Raw genomic sequence first — 17,842 nt, forward strand, 5'->3', positions numbered from 1 at the left:
TTTTTATATCTTATTACTATAAGCTTTCAAAAATAAATTTGAAAAATAAAAAAAATCGACATAAAAACACGGTTGTCTTATTCCAATACTCTAATAAATGGGACCCTCTTTTTCCTTTATCTTGTGGCACGGATAAATCGTGGAAAATTTATTTATAAATCTTTTTACTTAATTTTGAATGGCCTTTAAGGTAAAAAAATACATTTTGAATTTGGAGCATAATTTAAAAACGTAAATGAAATTATCTGCATACTATGGTGAATACGCCATAACGTTCGTCAGTACAACAGTGTATTATAATTGAGAACTCTGTTTTAGCGTATTTACCATAGATGGCGCAATATAATAAAATATGAAGGTATTATTGAATATTGGTTATATTTATACGAGTTACTTGAGAGCGGAGCGTATTGTAACACATCATGGTTCTCTGAAGCATGATACCCAGAAATAAGTAAAATCTTTATTGTTGTGACGAATTCATAATGAGTTACTTATTATATTGGGTATTACGTCACTTATACCAAAAATCAATTAGAAAATTTTATCTCACACGCTCAACAATTGAAAAGAAGAAGAAAATAGACTTATTCACGTATTTAAAAGAAATATGAACTTAAATTTAACTTGAACTTGAATAAGTCTATTTTCTTCTTCTGTGAGATAAAAATTTCTAAATTGATTTTTGCTATAAGTGACGTAATACCTAATATAATAAGTAACTCACCCAGAAATAAGTTAGTAATATTTCAATAAAATGTATTTCTGATTATAATAGATAATGAGACCTTCCCTTTTCTCTCTGTATTTACTATAGATGTTAATTCTGTCGAAGTACTAAAAAAAGAAAAAGTTGGGTAGAGCACCATGCCGAGGCTAAGGTTTGAACTCAGAGCCTTATGAGGATACGGCAGGTCTCTTCCCCACTGCGTGTTTAGGGCACTCCTTGGATTATTGTAGAGATTTTTTTTTGTAGTACTGACAAAAATTTTAAAAATTTCTACTGGTCCCCACGGACCAAAGTAGACGCGAAGCGTCTACTTGTTACAATACGCTTCGCGTATTGTAAGAACGCATCCATCTAAATTGAGGGATTTTCGGACCCTGCGTCACATAAACGTTAATAACTTTGCTTCTATGGCGAGTTTTTTTTTCTGCTTTTCACCGTTTTATGTGGGAAGGTTGAGGCTACGTGATGATGTAAATTTTTTTTGGCCACGCCGCCCCGAAGGGGCGGGCGTGGCAAAAAACTGCTTTTTTCGCGAAAATAGGGTCCATGATCGGTGGGGGAAAAGTGACTGAACCGAATTTATTGAAACTCATTGACGTTAAAGCCCTCTATGGAAGGCAGTGCAGAAAGAAAGCTTTTTAAGATAAACCCTCTAGAAGTGGGATTTTTCTGTGAATGAAAATTGAACTTTTTGCGCGGTACCTCGCTGACTTAAACAGTTGTGGGGCCTAAACAGTAACGTTCTTAACAATGCGGATAAAACAGCCCTTTTCTGCGTGAATGTAGCTATCTTTTTTGTTAAAACAATTTTTTTCAAAAAGCAACTGCTTCCGAGATGAGCGAGCTCAAACGTAAAGTTTTTTTTTTCGAAAAAAAAAAAGTGAATTTTTCGAGAAATGATTTTTTTTCTACTAGTAAAAAATTTTTATAATTTTTTTTGTTTACACTATTTAAAAGCCTAATCCTTTAGGATTAAATAGAGGTATTAATCATGTCGCTAGGTATTATACAGGGTGAGCTGTGTTAACAAATATGAACCCCTTTTTGAGCCTTTTTTTGACCGATTTTTTCTATTTTTCTTAATAACTCTTTAATGGCGGCACCTAGAGATTTCAAACTTTCAGCGTTTTAAGAACTTTTTAAAAGCTATTTTTCGACATAGTCTACAGTCTTCTACGTAGAGCGGTTTTTGCTCTACACCTTTTTTTAACTTTGACGCTTTATACCGGCATACCTATGACACCTACGAAAACCATTTTTTTTCTGAAATCACCGGACACTATCTGGCTATAATCCACTAAAAACCGTTTTTCTTCAAATGTTACCGTTTTTCCGCATCGAGCTGTTATTTAGGAAAAACCCCCAAAAATAAGCCGTTCCAATCAACCAGTCATACCGTCGACACCACGGGAGCCAACGCATGGTACAATATAGTTGGCGGTCCAGCACCAAATTGACTCAATGTAAAAGCATACGGACGACGTCACTATCGAGTCGCACATGGTCAGATGACGTAAGCGCGGGGTTTTCGGGGTATTGTGGCGGCAAATTCGGCCCGTTTGCGCTACGAGTTAGAGTAGGAAAAGCGGTTTGAGAGAAGGATGGAGGATGTCTGGCAACAATTATAAACGCGTCGTGTTCGTCTCGTGACGTCATGAGTTATTTTTTTAATGAATATTATTAGTATTATGGGGACAATTTTACGCGGTTTCTTGATAAATTACTAGGATAAATAAAACGAATATAAATATTAGTAAATATATATTTGAAATATACAGAGGGTATTGATATTATGGAACATTTATGAGGATAATAATAGTATATAAATTGAATTATACGGGGGGTTTTAAGGTTTTAGTGCTTTCATAAGGAAAATATTACTTATAATTATAGTAATCATATTATAAAGGGTGTTTGAAGGTTTAATGACATTTACAAGAAAGATAATATTTATAAAAATAGTAATAGCAGCATAAAGTTAGGACAAGGTATAAATATCTGGAAAAAAAAATAGTAATCATAGTTTTATTTTAGTTAGGGTTTTTTTAGTGGGGGTTGCTAAATTGGTAATAAATTTATATTAATAGTTTATCAATTTAGAAAAAAAAAAGACATTGATGCGGTGTCAAAAAAAGGTGTATTTTTATATTTTTTTTACTATATTATTGAGATCACGGCTTTCATAGCTTCAATTCAATAAGTTGATAAATTTTTTTATTCGTTTTTTTTTCTTTAAAATTTTTAAAATCTTTAAAAAATTTTTTATTTTATTATAATTGCCTTTTAAAATAAAAATTAAAAAAAAAAAAACAAGAAACAAACCACTTTTTCCTATCCTAATACATTGCTTCTTATGGGACCTGATCTTCCTCTTTAGATTGTGACACTCGTATGAATCGTGGAAAAATTTGTCATAAAGCTTTTTTACTAGTTTTTGAATGCTCTTTAACTAGAAAAAAGAAATTTTGAATTCGGAGCATATTTTGAAAAAATGGTCATTTTGACCCCGGATTTTGTTGGAAAATCGAAAATTGCAAAGAAATAGGGTTTCTGTTCATTTTAGAGTCAAATTGGTAATAACCTTTTTTAAAGGTACTCTGAAGTAGTGCAAGATAGAAAAATAAAAAATCGACATTTTTCCATAGGACTCTTGATAATTCGATATTTATGTTTTACAGTTTTATTCAATTTTCTCCGATTCTATAATAGCTAGAACCAATTCGTTTTGACAGGCGAATACCTCTCAATATACCCAAGAACTTTTATTTGATACAAAAAGTTGTCAGAGTTATAGTTTATTTATAAAAAAATAAAAACCATTTTTTCGAAATTTTTCGTGGGTATACCCCTTTCGATTTTCGACCAAAAAAAAATTATTTTTTTATTGAGTTTTTTTACTGGAAATTGTTAGTTTAGGGTTTACTTTAAAATTTGCCAATAATCATTTTAGGAAAAAAAAATTGTACGGGGGAAAAAAAGTTTTCTTTTGTTTTTCCCACATTTTTACTAATATCTCGGCTCCTATAGCTTCGATTCAATTCGTTAATAGTTTTTTTTATTACCGATTCTTTTCATGTTAATTCTTTTTATATTTTATTACAATTGCTTTTCAAAATAAAAATGGAAAATAAAAAAAATCGACATAAAAACCTGGTTGTCTTATCCCAATACCCTAATAAATGGGACCCTCTTTTCCCTTTATCTTGTGGCACGTATAAATCGTGAAAAATTTACTTATTAAACTTTTCTACTAAGTTTTGAATGGCCTTTAAGGTAAAAAAAGAAGTTTTGAATTTGAAGCATAATTTGAAAACGCAAATGAAATTATTTTGAATTCAGCGATTATCTGCATACTTTGGTGAATACGCCATAACTTTCATCAGTACGACAGTGAATTAATTGATGAGTTGATTGAGCATATCCACCCTAGATGTCGCTAAAGAATTAACATTAATATTTTTAGTATATTTTTTTTTATCTTGGATGGCCTTTTCAATAGAAAGGTTTACTTTACTTACACTCATGAGCCATAAACTTTTTTGCTCTTGGTTTAACCTGGCTTCTTAGGGCAAAGCCTATTCCCTTCACCAAAAATGTAGGAAATAGAGAAAATAATATTGTCATTTGCCAATAACAACCTTTATTCTCCTTAATGTTTTTAGGCTCTAATGTTACATAACATACAATTATAATTTTTAATAAAGATATTACATGTGTGTCTATATTATGTGTTATGCTTTAATACATGTTCTCCTTATCTTAATAAAATTTTTTATATATGTACATATAATTTCTGCCTATTCTATGTGAACTATACAATTATTATTTAAATAATGTATAAAACTAATTAACTTAATAAGGTTACAAAATATTTATTACATGTCAAACCTGTATACAACTGAACTTTGTTATGAATATTTTTTATATGCTCATATGAAAAACTTAATTTGCAAAACTTAATAAGCAAAATGAATTTCGGCTCTGCTGTTGGTGCAAAATTGAAATCATGTCTCTTACTGGAATTTGACATGGGCTCACCTTCTACCAAATCGTTGACAGTTTCTCTGTTTGAAGTACCATGCTTCAAAGAAGTGGACAAACTTGTACTGGGTATAGATAAGTTTGTACTAAGCAATTCTGTATTTACCTTGAAAAAAATCAAGCTTCGGAATAAATAAAGATAAGTTGGAAGTATAGACCTACCTAGGTTTCTGACAATTTCTTTAATTTCTCCTTGGTTAACCTCTTTGCATGTGGAAAAGTAGTGAGGCCATTCATTGTATTTTTGTCAATATTATATTAATTACATACCAATGCATGGACTGAAGGTTTTTTATCCATTTGCCTACAAGGAACAAAATTTATAGAATGCCTCATTTAGGTATTAAAAAAAATGAGAGATTTAGTAAAAATACCTTAGTATTCCTTAGCAGAGATATTAATTTTTCTTTTTCCAGGGGCTCTTTTGGAAATTTAAAGAAATGACAGGTCCGTTTTTCGCTATGATGCTTTCAATCTGGTGCAAAACACATAACCTTTGTTGGTGTAGTCCACTAAAACACAAAAACAAAATTTAACACAAATATAACAATCAAAACATTATGACATAACCTTAAAATGTATGTATTTTCATAAATTTCAGGATTATTCACTAAAAATTGGTAATTATGAAACTGAATTTAAAAAAAAACTTTCGTATGTGTGTAATTGTGATACTTACATTTTATTTTCATATAGAAAAGTAAGAAAGATGTGGAGACTTAAAAATATCTTCCAACCTTTGTTTGGATTTGGGAACTCCCGTTGCCGGTGGCGTTTATGCTTGTGGGCCGGAAAGTGACATTGAAATGACAAGTGAAAGTGGACGTCTTCTTCTTTTTTTCTTCGATTTTTATGGCTTAAGCCCGATAGCAACCAACGTGAGTCAGAATTATGCAAAAACATGTTAAGGTGGCTTTACATAAAGGAATTAAGCTGTTTATACCAAACAATACCAAAGTTGTCAATTCATTTTTTTAGGCATAATTAACAATTAAATTGTAAATAATGGCTGAGAGTTAAAGGGTACACTTTATATTATTAAAATTAATAATAGACAGAATTTTATAACTTAATTGCCACCGAATAAATGTAACTATTTGGTAGTATAGTACTTTTTTCAATCGGACCAAAGCAACTTTTTTTTAAATATTTCCAATGTTGATCTGGTTTACGATTTTATTACCGATTCATTTTAGAACCCTGACATAATTTTGATATATGCAAGTTTTGAGAATATTTTCTACTAAACTAAAATTAAAGAACGGAGCGTATTGTAACACATCATGGTTCTCTGAAGCATGATACCCAGAAATAAGTTAGTTATATTTCAATGAAATTTATTTTTGATTATAATATATAATAAGACCTTTCCTTTTCTCTCTGTATTTACTATAGATTGACGAAAAACAAAGAAAAACACAAAGTCACGGTCTCACAACATGTAATTAAACGGGCTACACGTGTTTCGCTCTAGTTAGAGCATCATCAGTTACAGCATAAGTGTGTGGATGGCTTCTAAAGGCCTGATGATGCTCTAACTAGAGCGAAACACGTGTAGCCCGTTTAATTACATGTTGTGAGACCGTGACTTTGTGTTTCGTCAATTTTGTATGTTGGTCTCTTAGAGAATAATGGATGGGATTTTTGGATTTATTATAGATGTTAATGTTTTCCAAGTACTAAAAAAAGAAAAAGTTGGGTAGAGCACCATGCCGAGGCTAAGGTTTGAACTCAGAGCCTTATGAGGATACGGCAGGTCTCTTCCCCACTGCGTGTTTAGGGCACTCCTTGGATAATTTTGGAGATTTTTTTTTTTGTAGTACTGACAAAAATTTTTAAAATTTCTACTGGTCCCCACGGACTAAAGTAGACGCGAAGCGTCTACTTGTTACAATACGCTTCGCGTATTGTAAGAACGCACCGGAAAAAAATGGTGGAGGTTCCGACTTGCGACACATAAACGCTAATAACTTTTGTTCTATGGTGTATTTTTTTTTCTGGTTTTCACTGTGTTATGTAGGAAAGTTGAGGCTACGTGATGATGTAAATTTTTTTTGGCAACGCCGCCCCGAAGGGGCGGGCGTGGCAAAAAACTGCTTTTTTCGCGAAAACAGGATCTTTGGCGGGTGGGGGAAAATTGACTGAGCCGAATTTTATGAAACTCATTTACATCAAAGACCTCCACGGAAACCTGCTCCCAAAGGGCGCTTTTTAAGATAAACCCTTTAGAAGTCGGATTTTTCTGTGAATGAATTTTGAACTTTTTGCGCGGTACCTCGCGGACTTAAACGGCTGTGGGGCCTAAACGGTAATGTTCCCGATAATGCGAATAAAACAGCCCTTTTCTACGTAAATGTAGCTTTCTTTTTTATTAAAACTATTTTTTTCCAAAAGAAACTCCTTCCGAGATAAACGAGCTCAAACTTAAAATTTTTTTTTTCAAAAAAAAAAAAAGTGAATTTTTCGAGAAATTAATTTTTTTCTACTTCTAAAAAATTTTTTAAATTTTTTTTGGTAACACCGTTTGAAAGCTTAATCCTTTAGGATTAAATAGAGGTATTACTCATGACGCTACGTATTATACAGGGTGAGCTGTGTTAACAAATATAAACCCATTTTTGAGCCTTTTTTTGACCGATTTTTTCTATTTTTCTTAATAACTCTTTATCGGCGGCACCTAGAGACTTCAAACTTGCAGCGTTTTAAGAACTTTTTAAATCCTATTTTTCGTCGTACTCTACAACCTTCTACGTAGAGCAGTTTTTGCTCTACACCTTTTTTTAACTTTGACGCTTTATACCGGCATACCTATGATACCTACGAAAACCATTTTTTTTCTGAAATCACCGGACACTATCTGGCTATAATCCACTAAAAACCGTTTTTCTTCAAATGTTACCGTTTTCCCGCAATGCGCTGTTATTTAAGAAAAACCCACAAAAATAAGCCGTTCCAATCAACCAGTCATACCCTCGAGACACAGGGAGCCAGCTCATGGTACAATAACGTTGGCGATCCAGCACCAAATTGACCCAATGTAAAGGCATACGGACGACGTCACTATCGAGTCGCATATGGCCAGATGACGTAAGCGCGGGGTTTTCGGGGTATTGTGGCGGCAAATTCGGCCCGTTTGCGCTACGAGTTAGAGTAGGAAAAGCGGTTTGAGAGAAGGATGGAGGATGCCTGGCAACAATTATAAACGCGTCGTGTTCGTCTCGTGACGTCATGAGTTATTTTATTAATGAATATTATTAGTATTATGGGGACAATTTTACGCGGTTTCTTGATAAATTACTAGGATAAATTAAATGAATATGAATAAATATATATTTGTAATATACAGAGGGTATTGATATTACGGGATATTTATGCGGATAATAATAATAGTATAAAAATAGTAATTATACGGGGGGTTTTAAGGTTGAGGGCATAAATAAGGAAAATATTATTTGTCTTAATAGTAATCGGAATATACCGGGGGCGTTAAGGTTTTAAGGCGTTTATAAGGAAAATAATATTTATAATAATAGTAATATTAATCTACAGGGTGTTTTAAAGTTTAAGTGCATTAATAAGGAGAATATTATTTATAATAAAAGTAATATTAATCTTCAGCATGTTTTGAGGTTTTGGTGCTTTCATAAGGAAAATATTATTTATAATTATAGTAATCGTATTATAAAGGGTGTTTTAAGGTTTAAGGACATTTACAAGAAAGATAATATTTATAATAATAGTAATAGCAGCATAAAGGTTAAGACAAGGTATAAATATCTGGAAAAAAAATAATAGTGATAATAGTTTTATTTTAGTAGGGTTCTTTTAGTGGGGGTTGCTAAATTGGTAATAAATTTATATTAATAGTTTATCAATTTAGAAAAAAAGACATTGATGCGGTGTCAAAAAAAGGTGTATTTTTATATTTTTTTACTATATTATTGAGATCACGGCTTTCATAGCTTCAATTCAATAAGTTGATAAATTTTTTTATTCGTTTTTTTTTCCTTAAATTTTTTTTATTTTATTATAATTGCCTTTTAAAATAAAAATTTAAAAAAAAACAAGAAACAAACCACTTTTTCCTATCCTAATACATTGCTTCTTATGGGACCTGATCTTCCTCTTTAGATTGTGACACTCGTATGAATCGTGGAAAAATTCGTCATAAAGCTTTTTTACTAGTTTTTGAATGGTCTTTAACCAGAAAAAAGAAATTTTGAATTTGGAGCATATTTTGAAAAAATGGTCATTTTGACCCCGGATTTTGTTCGAAAATCGAAAATTGCAAAGAAATAGGGTTTCTGTTCATTTTAGAGTCAAATTGGTAATAACCATTTTTAAAGGTACTCTGGAGTAGTGCAAGATAGAAAAATAAAAAATTGACATTTTTCCATAGGACTCTTGATAATTCGATATTTATGTTTTACAGTTTTATTCAATTTTCTCCGATTCTATAATAGCTAGAACCAATTCGTTTTGACAGGCCAATACCTCTTAATATACCCAAGAACTTTTATTTATTACAAAAAGTTGTCAGAGTTATAGTTTATTTATAAAAAAATAAAAACCATTTTTTCGAAATTTTTCGTGGGTATACCCGTTTCGATTTTTGACCAAAAAAAAAATTATTTTTTTATTGAGTTTTTTTACTGGAAATTGTTAGTTTAGGGCTTACTTTAAAATCGGCCAATAATCATTTTAGGAAAAAAAAATTGTACGGGGAAAAAAAACCAGTTTTCTTTTGTTTTTCCCACATTTTTACTTATATCTCGGCTTCTATAGCTTCGATTCAATTCGTTGATTATTTATTTTTTTTTCTTATTCTTCTTCTGTCAATTCTTTTGATATCTTATTACTATTAACTTTCAAAAATTAACCTAAAAAATAAAAAAAATCCACGAAGAAACCCGGTTTTCTTATTTCCAAACATGAATTCTTATGGGACCTAATGTTTCTCTTTATATTGTGACACTCGTATAAATCGTGGAAAATTTTGTCATAAGGCTTTTTCACTAGTTTTTGAATGGACATTAGCTAGAAAAAAGAATTTTTGAATTCGGAGCATATTTTGAAAAAATAGTCATTTTGACCCCGGATTTGGTTCGAAAATCGAAAATTGCAAAGAAATAGGGTTTCTGTTCATTTTAGAGTCAAATTGGTAATAACCTTTTTTAAAGGTACTCTGAAGTAGTGTAGGATAGAAAAATAAAAAATTTACATTTTTCCATAGGGCTCTTGATATTTCGATATTTATGTTTTACAGTTTTTTTCAATTTTCTCCGATTCTATGATAGCTAGAACCGATTTATTTTGACATGCGGATACCTCATAAAATTCCTGAGAACTTTTATTCGAAACAAAAAGTTGTCAGAGTTACAGTTAATTTAGAAAAAAATAAAAACCATTTTTTCGAAATTTTTCGTGGGTATACCCCTTTCGATTTTTGTCCAAAAAAAAAATTATTTTTTTATTGAGTTTTTTTACTGGAAATTATTAGTTAAGGGTTTACTTTAAAATTTGCCAATAATTATTTTAGGAAAAAAAAATGGTACCATGGGAAAAAACAAGTTTTCTTTTGTTTTTTCCACCTTTTTATTAATATCTCGGTTTCTATAGCTTCGACTTAATTCACTGATGGTTTTTTTTACTCCTTTTTCTTCATCTGTCTACTCCTTTCATATATAATTAGTATTGGCTTTCAAAAATAAAACTGAAAAATTACAAAAATCCACGAAAAAACCCGATTTTCGTATCCCCAAACATCAATTCTTATGGGACCTAATCTTTCCATTTATATTGTGCCACTCGTATGAATCGTGGAAAAATTTGTCATGAAGCTTTTTTACTACTTTTTAAGTCGTCTTTAAGTAGAAAAACGAAATTTTGAATTCGGAGCATATTTTGAAAAAATGCTCATTTTGACCCGGATTTTGTTCGAAAATCGAAAAATGCAAAGAAATAGGTTTTCCGTTCGTTTTAAAGTCAAATCGGTAATAATCTTTTTTAAAGGTACTCTGAAGTAGTATAGGATAGAAAAATAAAAAATTGAAATTTTTCCATAGGGCTCATGATAATTCAATATTTATGTTTTATAGTTTTTTTCAATTTTCTCCGATTCTATGATAGCTACAACCGATTTATTTTGACATACACATACCTCGTGATATGCCTGAGAACTTTTATTTAATACAAAAAGTTGTCAGAGTTATATTTTATTTATAAAAAAATAAAAACCATTTTTTCGAAATTTTTCGTGGGTTCGATTTTTGACCAAAAAAAAAATTATTTTTTTATTGGGTTTTTTTAATAGAAATTGTTAGTTTAGGGCTTACTTTGAAATTTGCCAATAATCATTTTAGGAAAAAAAAATGGTACGGTGGGAAAAAACCAGTTTTCTTTTGTTTTTCCCACATTTTTACTTATATCTCGGCTTCTATAGTTTCGATTCATTTCGTTTTTGGTTTCTTTTATTCCTTATTCTCCTCATGTCAATTCTTTTTATATCTTATTACTATAAGCTTTCAAAAATAAATTTGAAAAATAAAAAAAATCGACATAAAAACACGGTTGTCTTATTCCAATACTCTAATAAATGGGACCCTCTTTTTCCTTTATCTTGTGGCACGGATAAATCGTGGAAAATTTATTTATAAATCTTTTTACTTAATTTTGAATGGCCTTTAAGGTAAAAAAATACATTTTGAATTTGGAGCATAATTTAAAAACGTAAATGAAATTATCTGCATACTATGGTGAATACGCCATAACGTTCGTCAGTACAACAGTGTATTATAATTGAGAACTCTGTTTTAGCGTATTTACCATAGATGGCGCAATATAATAAAATATGAAGGTATTATTGAATATTGGTTATATTTATACGAGTTACTTGAGAGCGGAGCGTATTGTAACACATCATGGTTCTCTGAAGCATGATACCCAGAAATAAGTAAAATCTTTATTGTTGTGACGAATTCATAATGAGTTACTTATTATATTGGGTATTACGTCACTTATACCAAAAATCAATTAGAAAATTTTATCTCACACGCTCAACAATTGAAAAGAAGAAGAAAATAGACTTATTCACGTATTTAAAAGAAATATGAACTTAAATTTAACTTGAACTTGAATAAGTCTATTTTCTTCTTCTGTGAGATAAAAATTTCTAAATTGATTTTTGCTATAAGTGACGTAATACCTAATATAATAAGTAACTCACCCAGAAATAAGTTAGTAATATTTCAATAAAATGTATTTCTGATTATAATAGATAATGAGACCTTCCCTTTTCTCTCTGTATTTACTATAGATGTTAATTCTGTCGAAGTACTAAAAAAAGAAAAAGTTGGGTAGAGCACCATGCCGAGGCTAAGGTTTGAACTCAGAGCCTTATGAGGATACGGCAGGTCTCTTCCCCACTGCGTGTTTAGGGCACTCCTTGGATTATTGTAGAGATTTTTTTTTGTAGTACTGACAAAAATTTTAAAAATTTCTACTGGTCCCCACGGACCAAAGTAGACGCGAAGCGTCTACTTGTTACAATACGCTTCGCGTATTGTAAGAACGCACCGACAAAAATTGGCGGAGGTTCCGACTTTCGACACAAAAACGCTAATAACTTTTTTTCTATGGCGAATTTTTCTTTCGGGTTTTTACCGTTATATGTAGGAAGGATGAGAGTATATAACGGTGAAAAAAATTTTCCGCCACGCCCACCCCGAAGGGGTGGGCGTGGCAAAAAACGGTTTTTTGACGAAAAAAATTTGATTAAGTCGTTGTGGAAAACTGACCGGGCCGATTTTTCTGAAACTCATTGACATTAAAGGCCTTTATATAAAGCAGCTCCTAAGGGGCGCTTTTTAAGATAAACCCTTTAGAAGTCGGATTTTTCTGTGAATGAATTTTGAACTTTTTGCGCGGTACCTCGCGGACTTAAACGGCTGTGGGGCCTAAACGGTAAAGTTCCCGGTAATGCGAATAAAACAGCCCTTTTCTACGTAAATGTAGCTTTCTTTTTTATTAAAATTATTTTTTTCCAAAAGAAACGAGCTCAAACTTAAAATTTTTTTTTTTCAAAAAAAAAAAAGTGAATTTTTCGAGAAATAAATTTTTTTCTACTTCTAAAAAATTTTTTTTATTTTTTTTGTTAACACCGTTTAAAAGCTTAATCCTTTAGGATTAAATAGAGGTATTACTCTTGGCGCTAGGTATTATACAGGGTGAGCTGTGTAAACAAATATAAACCCCTTTTTGAGCCTTTTTTTGACCGATTTTTTCTATTTTTCTTAATAACTCTTTATTGGCGGCACCTAGAAACTTCAAACTTTCAGCATTTTAAGAACTATTTAAATCCTATTTTTCGACATACTCTACAACCTTCTACGTAGAGTAGTTTTTGCTCTACACCTTTTTTTAACTTTGACGCTTAATACCGGCATACCTATGACACCTACGACAACCATTTTTTTTCTGAAACCACCGGACACTATCTGGCTATAATCCACTAAAAACCGTTTTTCTTCAGATATTACCATTTTCCGGAGGCCCGCTGTTATTTAAGAAAAACCCCCAAAAATAAGCCGTTCCAATCAACCAGTCATACCCTCGAGACACAGGGAGCCAGCTCATGGTACAATAACGTTGGCGGTCCAGCACCAAATTGACCCAATGTAAAGGCATACGGACGACGTCACTATCGAGTCGCACATGGTCAGATGACGTTAGCGCGGGGTTTTCGGGGTATTGTGGCGGCAAATTCGGCCCGTTTGCGCTACGAGTTAGAGTAGGAAAAGCGGTTTGAGAGAAGGATGGAGGATGTCTGGCAACAATTATAAACGCGTCGTGTTCGTCTCGTGACGTCATGAGTTATTTTATTAATGAATATTATTAGTATTATGGGGACAATTTTACGCGGTTTCTTGATAAATTATTAGGATAAATAAAACGAATATAAATATTAATAAATATATATTTGAAATATACAGAGGGTATTGATATTATGGAACATTTATGAGGATAATAATAGTATATAAATAGAATTATACGGGGGGTTTTAAGGTTTTAGTGCTTTCATAAGGAAAATATTACTTATAATTATAGTAATCATATTATAAAGGGTGTTTGAAGGTTTAATGACATTTACAAGAAAGATAATATTTATAAAAATAGTAATAATAGTTTTATTTTAGTTAGGATTCTTTTAGTGGGGGTTGCTAAATTGGTAATAAATTTATATTAATAGTTTATCAATTTAGAAAAAAAAGACATTGATGCGGTGTCAAAAAAAGATGTATTTTTATATTTTTTTTACTATATTATTGAGATCACGGCTTTCATAGCTTCAATTCAATAAGTTGATACATTTTTTTATTCGTTTCTTTTTTCTTTAAATTTTTTTTATTTTATTATAATTGCCTTTTAAAATAAAAAAAAAAAAACAAGAAACAAACCACTTTTTCCTATCCTAATACATTGCTTCTTATGGGACCTGATCTTCCTCTTTAGATTGTGACGCTCGTATGAATCGTGGAAAAATTAGTCATAAAGCTTTTTTACTAGTTTTTGAATGGTCTTTAACCAGAAAAAAGAAATTTTGAATTCGGAGCATATTTTGAAAAAATGGTCATTTTGACCCGGATTTTGTTCGAAAATCGAAAAATGCAAAGAAATAGGTTTTCCGTTCATTTTAGAGTCAAATCGGTAATAATCTTTTTTAAAGGTACTCTGAAGTAGTGCAGCATAGAAAAATAAAAAATTGATATTTTTCCATAGGGCTCTTGATAATTCGATATTTATGTTTTACAGTTTTCTTCAATTTTCGCCGATTCTATGATAGCTAGAACCGATTCGTTTTGACATACGGATACCTCGTAATATTCCTAAGAACTTTTGTTTGAAACAAAAAGTTCTCAGACTCACAGTTAATTTAAAAAAAAATAAAAATCATTTTTTCGAAATTTTTCGTGGGTATACCCCTTTCGATTTTCGACCAAAAAAAAATTTTTTTTTTTTGAGTTTTTTTACTGGAATTTGTTAGTTTAGGGCTTACTTTAAAATTTTCCATTAATCATTTTAGGAAAAAAAAATTGTACGGTGGGAAAAAGGAAGTTTTCTTTTATTTTTCCCACATTTTTACTTATATCTCGGCTTCTATAGCTTCGATTCAATTCGTTTATGGTTTCTTTTATTTCTTATTCTTCTCCTGTCAATTCTTTTAATACTTTATTACTATTGGCTCTCAAAAATAAAACTGAAAAATCAAAAAAATCCACGAAAAAACCCGGTTTTCTTATCCCCAAACATGAATTCTTATGGGACCTAATCTTTCTATTTATATTGTGGCACTCGTATGAATCGTGGAAAAATTTGTCATAAAGCTTTTTTACTAGTTTTTGAATGGTCTTTAACCAGAAAAAAGAAATTTTGAATTCGGAGCATATTTTGAAAAAATGGTCATTTTGACCCCGGATTTTGTTCCAAAATCGAAAATTGCAAAGAAATAGGGTTTTTATTCATTTTAGAGTCAAATTGGTAATAACCTTTTTTAAAGGTACTCTGAAGTAGTGCAGGATAGAAAAATAAAAAATTGATATTTTTCCATAGGGCTCTTGATAATTTGATATTTATATTTTACAGTTTTTTTCAAGTTTCTCCGATTCTATAATAGCTAGAACCGATTTATTTTGACATGCGGATACCTCGTAAAATTCCTGAGAACTTTTATTCGAAACAAAAAGTTGTCAGAGTTACAGTTAATTTAGAAAAAAATAAAAATCATTTTTTCAAAATTTTTCGTGGGTATACCCCTTTCGATTTTCGACCAAAAAAATTTTTTTTTTTATTGGGTTTTTTTACTGGAAATTATTAGTTTAGGGCCTACTTTAAAATTTGCCAATAACTCTAAAATTTGTCAATAATCATTAAAAAAAAAAAAAAAAATTACCATGGGAAAAAACCAGTTTTCTTTTGTTTTTCCCACATTTTTACTAATATCTCGGCCCCTATAGCTTTGATTCAATTCGTTAATAGTTTCTTTTATTACCGATTCTTTTCATGTTAATTCTTTTTATATTTTATTACAATTGCTTTTCAAAATAAAAATGGAAAATAAAAAAAATCGACATAAAAACCTGGTTGTCTTATCCCAATACCCTAATAAATGATACCCTCTTTTCCCTTTATCTTTTGGCACGTATAAATCGTGGAAAATTTACTTATTAAACTTTTCTACTTTTTCTTTTTTCTAGAAAAAGTTTTGAATGGCCTTTAAGGTACAAAAAGAAGTTTTGAATTTGAAGCATAATTTGAAAACGCAAATGAAATTATTTTGAATTCAGCGATTATCTGCATACTTTGGTGAATACGCCATAACTTTCATCAGTACGACAGTGAATTAATTGATGAGTTGATTCAGCATATCCACCCTAGATGTCGCTAAAGAATTAACATTAATATTTTTAGTATATTTTTTTTAATCTTGGATGGCCTTTTCAATAGAAAGGTTTACTTTACTTACACTCATGAGACATAAACTTTTTTGCTCTTGGTTTAACCTGGCTTCTTAGGGCAAAGCCTATTCCCTTCACCAAAAATGTAGGAAATAGAGAAAATAATATTGTCATTTGCCAATAACAACCTTTATTCTCCTTAATGTTTTTAGGCTCTAATGTTACATAACATACAATTATAATTTTTAATAAAGATATTACATGTGTGTCTATATTATGTGTTATGCTTTAATACATGTTCTCCTTATCTTAATAAAATTTTTTATATATGTACATATAATTTCTGTCTATTCTATGTGAACTATACAATTATTAGTTAAATAATGTATAAAACTAATTAACTTATAAGATTACTATTATTAAATAAGGTTACAAAATATTTATTACATATCAAACCTGTATACAACTGAACTTTGTTATGAATATTTTTTATATGCTCATATGAAAAACTTAATTTGCAAAACTTAATAAGCAAAATGAATTTCGGCTCTGCTGTTGGTGCAAAATTGAAATCATGTCTCTTACTGGAATTTGACATGGGCTCACCTTCTACCAAATCGTTGACAGTTTCTCTGTTTAAAGTACCATGCTTCAAAGAAGTGGACAAACTTGTACTGGGTATAGATAAGTTTGTACTAAGCAATTCTGTATTTACCTTGAAAAAAATCAAGCTTCGGAATAAATAAAGATAAGTTGGAAGTATAGACCTACCTAGGTTTCTGACAATTTCTTTAATTTCTCCTTGGTTAACCTCTTTGCATGTGGAAAAGTAGTGAGGCCATTCATTGTATTTTTGTCAATATTATATTAATTACATACCAATGCATGGACTGAAGGTTTTTTATCCATTTGCCTACAAGGAACAAAATTTATAGTATACCTGATTTAAGTATTAAAAAAAATGAAAGATTTAGTAAAAATACCTTAGTATTCCTTAGCAGAGATATTAATTTTTCTTTTTCCAGGGGCTCTTTTGGAAATTTAAAGAAATGACAGGTCCGTTTTTCGCTATGATGCTTTCAATCTGGTGCAAAACACATAACCTTTGTTGGTGTAGTCCACTAAAATCACAAAAACAAAATATAACACAAATATAACAATCAAAATATTATGACATAACCTTAAAATGTATGTATTTTCATAAATTTCAGGATTATTCACTAAAAATTGGTAATTATGAAACTGAATTTAAAAAAAAAAACTTTCGTATGTGTTTAATTGTGATACTTACATTTTATTTTCATATAGAAAAGTAAGAAAGATGTGGAAACTTAAAAATATCTTCCAACATTTGTTTCGATTTTGGGAACTCCCGTTGCCGGTGGCGTTTATGCTTGTGGGCCGGAAAGTGACATTGAAATGACATTGAAAGTGGGCGTCTTCTTTTTTTTATCTTCGATTTTTATGGCTTAAGCCCGATAGCAACCAACGTGAGTCAGAATTATGCAAAAACATGTTAAGGTGGCTTTACATAAAGGAATTAAGCTGTTTATACCAATAACACCAAAGTTGTCAATTCATTTTTTTAGGCATAATTAACAATTAAATTGTAAATAAT

General features: G+C 30.7%; 1 long non-coding RNA gene across 2 annotated transcripts; it reads right to left on the reverse strand.

Moving 5' to 3' along the window:
* Positions 1-4,455: 4,455 nt before the first annotated feature.
* On the reverse strand, positions 4,456-17,637 carry LOC126749630 (uncharacterized). 2 transcript variants are annotated; one of them, XR_007665221.1, is made up of 4 exons: positions 17,516-17,637; positions 17,208-17,345; positions 16,996-17,137; positions 4,456-4,877 (listed from the first exon to the last, which is right to left on the reverse strand). It is a non-coding gene; the product is annotated as an uncharacterized LOC126749630 (long non-coding RNA). The 2 variants fall into 2 exon arrangements; XR_007665220.1 differs by lacking the exon at positions 4,456-4,877 and adding an exon at positions 16,504-16,939.
* Positions 17,638-17,842: the final 205 nt, after the last annotated feature.

The sequence above is a fragment of the Anthonomus grandis genome, unplaced genomic scaffold (assembly GCF_022605725.1).
Source record: "Anthonomus grandis grandis unplaced genomic scaffold, icAntGran1.3 ctg00000392.1, whole genome shotgun sequence".
NCBI lineage: Eukaryota > Metazoa > Arthropoda > Insecta > Coleoptera > Curculionidae > Anthonomus > Anthonomus grandis.